The following is a 6,000-nucleotide window of genomic DNA, read 5'->3' on the forward strand; positions in this document are numbered from 1 at the left end:
AAAAAATATATTTGTTTTGGCGAATGCTAGGAGTGTAATATAGATTTTTTAAATAACACATAGTTCAGTCCAGAAGCTGCTGTGCATAGAAACTTTCATTTTCATAAGGCCCCATATTTAATGCGGTTTCGTTTTAAAACACATAGGTTTTGCTATGGTTACGCCATCCATCCTACGTCGGAGTTTTGGATTTTGTGTCTCCATGTTTGTGAAAAACACGTGAGAGTGGAGACATACCCCTTCCCCCATCTCATAACCAAAAGCTTGTCTGTCAGGTGTTAATGGGCATCAGTGAGGCCGAAATCATGTTGTGTTTGCATTGTCAGGCCTGTAGCTCGCAGCGCTTTACGCAAAACCAGCCCCAGAACGTCCCCCGAATCAAATGTTGCACAATCCGCCCACTTCAGCAGGAATCAGGCAGATAAAGCACACCATATCACCACGAGAGCATTGAAATAAAGACAACCGAAACAAACAAATGACACATTACTGTACAGCAGTACATAATAGCTATACACACGGGCCTGTGTGTTTACTCACCGACCGACTGTTGGCATCGAACATCGAGTGGTCTCTGTTAATAACTCGGTAAAAATTTTATTTTATAACATCCTCATTTAGACGCAGTCCAACATTACCAACATTAAGCCCAAATGCTCAGGAGAGACCTGAAACATATTCGTTTTTCCTTATAGGCTATATGACACGTAGATGTTGCATATTATTCTGTGATCTTAAGGAAAGTGTTACGTATTTCAAACGTAATTTATATGGCTTCTATATTTTTTATTTTTTTATTACCTAAACTGTTATAGCTAGCTTTTGCTTTTTTTATTTTGGTTTATTTATTTAATGCGATTTTATTATATCCAATACTTGTAATTCTTTAAATTAAAGGCCATTTCAATATGACTTAGGCTATTTCATCAAGATATCACACAATTGTTTTGAGTGTACAAAAGGGGACACGTAATTTCTTAAGTTTTATGTCTTTCTGTTGTATTAATATTGTGTATTATCTGCAAAATAAATAACAAAAAGAAAGAAGCCACTCGCAGCATCAACAGAGGTGTGAAGGGAGCGCTCGTTTGCTCGATCTCACACACACATACAGGCATCTAAACGCACACAAACACACCTTTTAAACTTGACAAAAACTCTCGAAAACCTTTACTGTCTGCTGTGTCTTTAACATGGTGTAAAGATTATTATGCGTTATTGAAACATCAAGGAGGATGCAGCAAAGTCACTTATAAATTAAAATTGTATTTTTTTATGCAACAGCCTTACATTTAAAATGGAAACATATGGGCGATTATAAGCAAAAAGACTTCAGCCTATAAGACTAGATGTTTTCTTTGCCTTATTTATTTATTTGTTTATGTGTTTGGCGCATGTAACTCGTGTGCGATCGGAAAACTAGTGTAATGACGGCAAGCCATCTTTCCCAGATTCGGTGCAAAGTCCGCCTCTCCTTTAACTCCGCCCCGAAGCCCCAGGCCCTCCTGGCATCCGCTGCGTAAAACATACGCTGGTTAAGTTGATGGTTCATTCTGCTGTGGCAATTACAGACTAATTAAGGGACTAAGCCGAAAAGAAAATGAATGAACGAATGAATAAATGAATAATAAAAATAAAATAGAAATAAGGTAATTACACACAAATGCTGCGTAAGCTGTCTTTTTTTTTTTTTTTTTTAGAGATGGTACATTTGAATTGCCTCTGCTTACTTCCCCCAACTCAAACCTGAGAACCATAGCCTATTTACACCTTGATGCCTTAGCCTCAATAGCAAAAAGTCATAGCCCATTTACACCTCAAGACAGTGCAAGTTTAGCGGAAGAATGTCAAATCAGAATCATGCAGATGAAGCACACCAGCTGCTACTATCATGACACTATTAAAATGGTATTGGCATAACTTTGTTTATTTGTAGCAGCTTTTTTTCGTGCAACAGAAATGCGGCGTTGGCAAGCATTTAATGAATAAAAAGGGTTAATAGTGAAATCGGCTTTTCATTGCATCCCTTTTAACTATATCAGTGCATTGATGGCCTTTTATGGTGTCATATCTCAATAGAATAGCCTAAGTTATATTGAAATAATTTAAGATTAAAGATATAAAAAATAACATTAAATAAATAAACCAATTATAAATTTGTTTAGGTTGTCTTTATTTTAATGCCCTCATGATGATGATGTGCTTTATCATTATGGGCGTTTTACTTAACTAACGTGATTCAAATGATGGATCTGTGACAGAGAAACTAGGGGTTTCGACTCATATTCCCCACAAACCCCAACCCCCCCCAAACCCCCCCCCCATCCCCCCCCCCCCCCCCCCCAAACTGTGCATAGTTCAGCCACAAGTTACGGTTTTGTTTGGGAAAGCACAGGTGCCGCACGCCTCTTTCTCTGGGCCAAAGCAAGTTGACTTTTAAAATATTAAAGATATAGATAAATTAAATATTCAGCAAAAGAGACATTTATTTCATGTTTTACTATGCATTTCATCTGATAGGCTAGTCTTTATATCTTAATTAAACACATATTGTCAAAACCCACACATATTGTATGAAAATGAAAATGGCATTTATGTTATTATTAGACTCTGATTTGTTATTTGTTGCCTATAGGCTATTTTCACATTTTCACATTTGAGGTGTTTTACTGGCATGACAAATAACTGTACATTCTTGCCAAAGCAGTGCAGCGTCGCTGTGTACAAACAAGACAAAAAGGGCAGTAGTGCAAACAAATATGAATATAACACATAATGAATAGAATAATAAAAATGAAAATATAATAATAAAAATAATAATAGATTTTTGATAACATTAAACAGGATAAAGGTAATGATAGTAGCCTATCATCAAAAGTAAATCCATAAATAAAGAGTTCCAGTATTTGTGTGTTGGAGGCATTGGAGCGGGTATTGTTGGGTGAATATGTCAACACACACATTCCCCCAGTAAGATGGGCAGTTTCTGTTCGACAGTTGTTTTGTATGTGTGGATTATCGGGTAGAATTTTTCCCTGATCTCGGAGCATTTAGTGCACTCCGGAAGTGCAGCTCCGTCTCAATCTGATGCTGAGGGCAGTGTGGGGACAGCCGCTCCCCCACTGGCAGTCATGTTTTTCTGTGACGGCCCGTCTATACGACCAGCTGGTGTCCGCTGCCCGCTTCTAACATGTTAGAAAATACTGCAAAACAAACTGTCGGTATCTCCCCGCGGTTGAAATTGTTTGTTATTTGAAAAAAAGAAAAGTGTCATAATAAATACAAGTATTATTATTAAAAATGGAATTATGTTTTGTTTGTCGCATATAGTTAAAGTGATTTGGGTTAATAATGTGCTTCAATCCCGCTACCACCGCAAGTGCAGGAAGCACTGTAATTGACAGTTTTTTCCAATAAGTGGTGAAAAATATACATTTAAATTTTTATTAAGTGTTGTTCACATCAAATAAAAATGATACAAAAACATTTATTTGAAAAGTATTTTGTGACACCCACATCCGTCATTAAAATGCAGGTTTATGTTTTAAATAATACCTCAGAATCCATGCCTTAATTTTAGTCCGATGAAAACTAAGGTCTATGCAATACTGTATGTAAAAACTAAACTATTACAAACTAACTTTTGGGAACGGCAAACCCACAAACTATGTTTGTAATAATGGGACATTAGTTGACTAACGATGGTTTTGGGAAACTTATTATATTTTTCCACACTATAGGCTAGCTTATGTCATGCAACACGTAACAATTTTGCTTTTGACCTAGATATCGAGTCAAAGCACCATGCATCCCGGCATTATGGATATAGGTAATTACTATTAGCTACTTATTATTATTATTTTTATTATTATAATTATTATTATAGATTAGTTGACATAATGCTTTTTTAAACAAGCAAATTTATTTATTTCTCTACATGCGTGTAAAAGAGAAAAAGAACAGAGAAAATAAACAGACGATAAATAATATACGGCTCATTTTGCGTGCAGATATGCCCATTTATTTATTAATTTATTCGAACATGACAGTGTTTTACATGAAGTGGCAGTTGGTCAAATATTTGTAACATAGCGTGTAATAAATAATAAATAGCCTACTGATAACGTTCGAGGTTACAGAAGTAACCCTTCGTTCCCCGAGGAGGGGAACGGAAATGCTATAGGTTGATTTGATCTAGAAAATCCACGTATGGGAGGATTCGGTTCAAAAGCCACTTGTCTGAAAGAGTATTGAACTGGCCAATGAATTGCCAGCGTAAGCTTGCGCAGGTGCGCTTCATTGCCAATTATCCCAGTATATAAGCACACATGGAGTAAGCAAACGCCATCCTTTTAAGCTGAAGAGACTTTTAACAGCTAAGGGACAGTCATTATGGCGATGGAATATAGCATTTCCGTTCCCCTCCTCAGGGAACGAAGAGTTACTTCTGTAACCTCGAACGTTCCTCTTCGGTTGGGGAACTCCAATGCTATAGGTGGATTTGATCTAGAAAATCCACATATGGGAGAACTATGGAAAACGCCATAATGACTGCACCTTACCAACACCCCCGATGAGAGGGTAGTCAAGCAAGCATGAAGTACCCACATCATGGGAGGCGCGGTCCTCCAACGTGCCCTTGGCCCTAACTTATCCCACTTCAAAGGAAGTGTTACGAAATAGGTATATTTTTTTGGGAGTCGCTAGCATCTAGATAATTGTAGGAAATACGACAGTACGTTGGGAAGCGTGCAATTACGGTAGGGAGGACGCTGCGGAGACCATCCGCACCCAATGGGGGAGACAAAATGGTAATTACATATGGAGAAGGGGGAGTGCGCATACGAAGGTGGTTAGCGGATAGGGAAGTCACAGGTCCACCCAAGAGGGGGGACTGAACCGTGGCGGAAAGGCATATGGGATTGCCTAGTGGGGATCGCATATAGCAGGCACCTATACCCAAGACGCAGGCTGACCAGCGGGCAGACCAACAACGTAGTGGGCCAGCAAGTGACTCCTCCGCTGAGTTAGTGCTAAGGTCCATGGAGGAATCTGCAGCACCACAAGCGTGTTACAACATCCCACTGAGTTGTTTCCTCAATCACCAAGGGTTACCTAATACCCTTGAGTCAACCAGCTCCACTCGCAGATTGTAAAATCTGGCAAATGTGTTGGGTGTCACCCAGCCCGCAGCTCTACAGATGTCTGTTAAAGAGGCACCGCATGCACGCGCCCACGATGATGCAACGCTCCGAGTGGAGTGTGAACACACTCCCGGTGGACACGGCTCGATCTCTGCTCAAATAAGCACATGAAATGGCCTCCACAATCCAGTGGGATAATCTTTGTTTGGTCACGGCACTTCCCTGCTGCCGACCGCCATAACAGACAAAGAGCTGCTCAGATGATCTAAAGTACTGAGTACGGTCCACATAGATGCGCAGAGCACGAATTGGACAGAGTCAGGAAAGGGTTGGGTCTGCCTCCTCAGGGGGCAGCGCTTGCAGGGTTACTACCTGGTCTCTAAATAGAGTGGTAGGAACCTTGGGTACATAACCCGGACGGGGTCTCAGGATAACGTGAGAAAATCTGGCCCGAATTCCAGGCATGAGTCACTGACCAAAAATGCCTCCAGGTCCCTGACCCTCTTAATGGAGGCCAACATGACCAGCAGGGCTGTCTTCAGGGACAGAAATCTTAAGGATACTGATTCGAGTGGCTCAAAGGGATCTGTGTGCAGGCTCGTGAGAACGAGGGCGAGATCCCAAGAGGGCATGAGAGGGGGGCGAGTTGGATTAATTCGCCTAGAGCCTCTGAGGAACCGTATGATGAGGTTGTGCTTTCCCACGGTGCCGCCAGCTACCGCATTATGATAAGCGGAGATGGCAGCCACGTAAACCTTGAGAGTGGAGGGCAACAGCCTGCTCTCCAGCTTCTCTTAAAGGAAAGAGAGCACAACACTGATCTGGCAGGTTCGGTGGTCTTCTCTGCGAGAGACAC

Source organism: Danio rerio, chromosome 3, assembly GCF_052040795.2.
Source record: "Danio rerio strain M-AB ecotype USA chromosome 3, GRCz13ab, whole genome shotgun sequence".
NCBI classification, from domain to species: domain Eukaryota; kingdom Metazoa; phylum Chordata; class Actinopteri; order Cypriniformes; family Danionidae; genus Danio; species Danio rerio.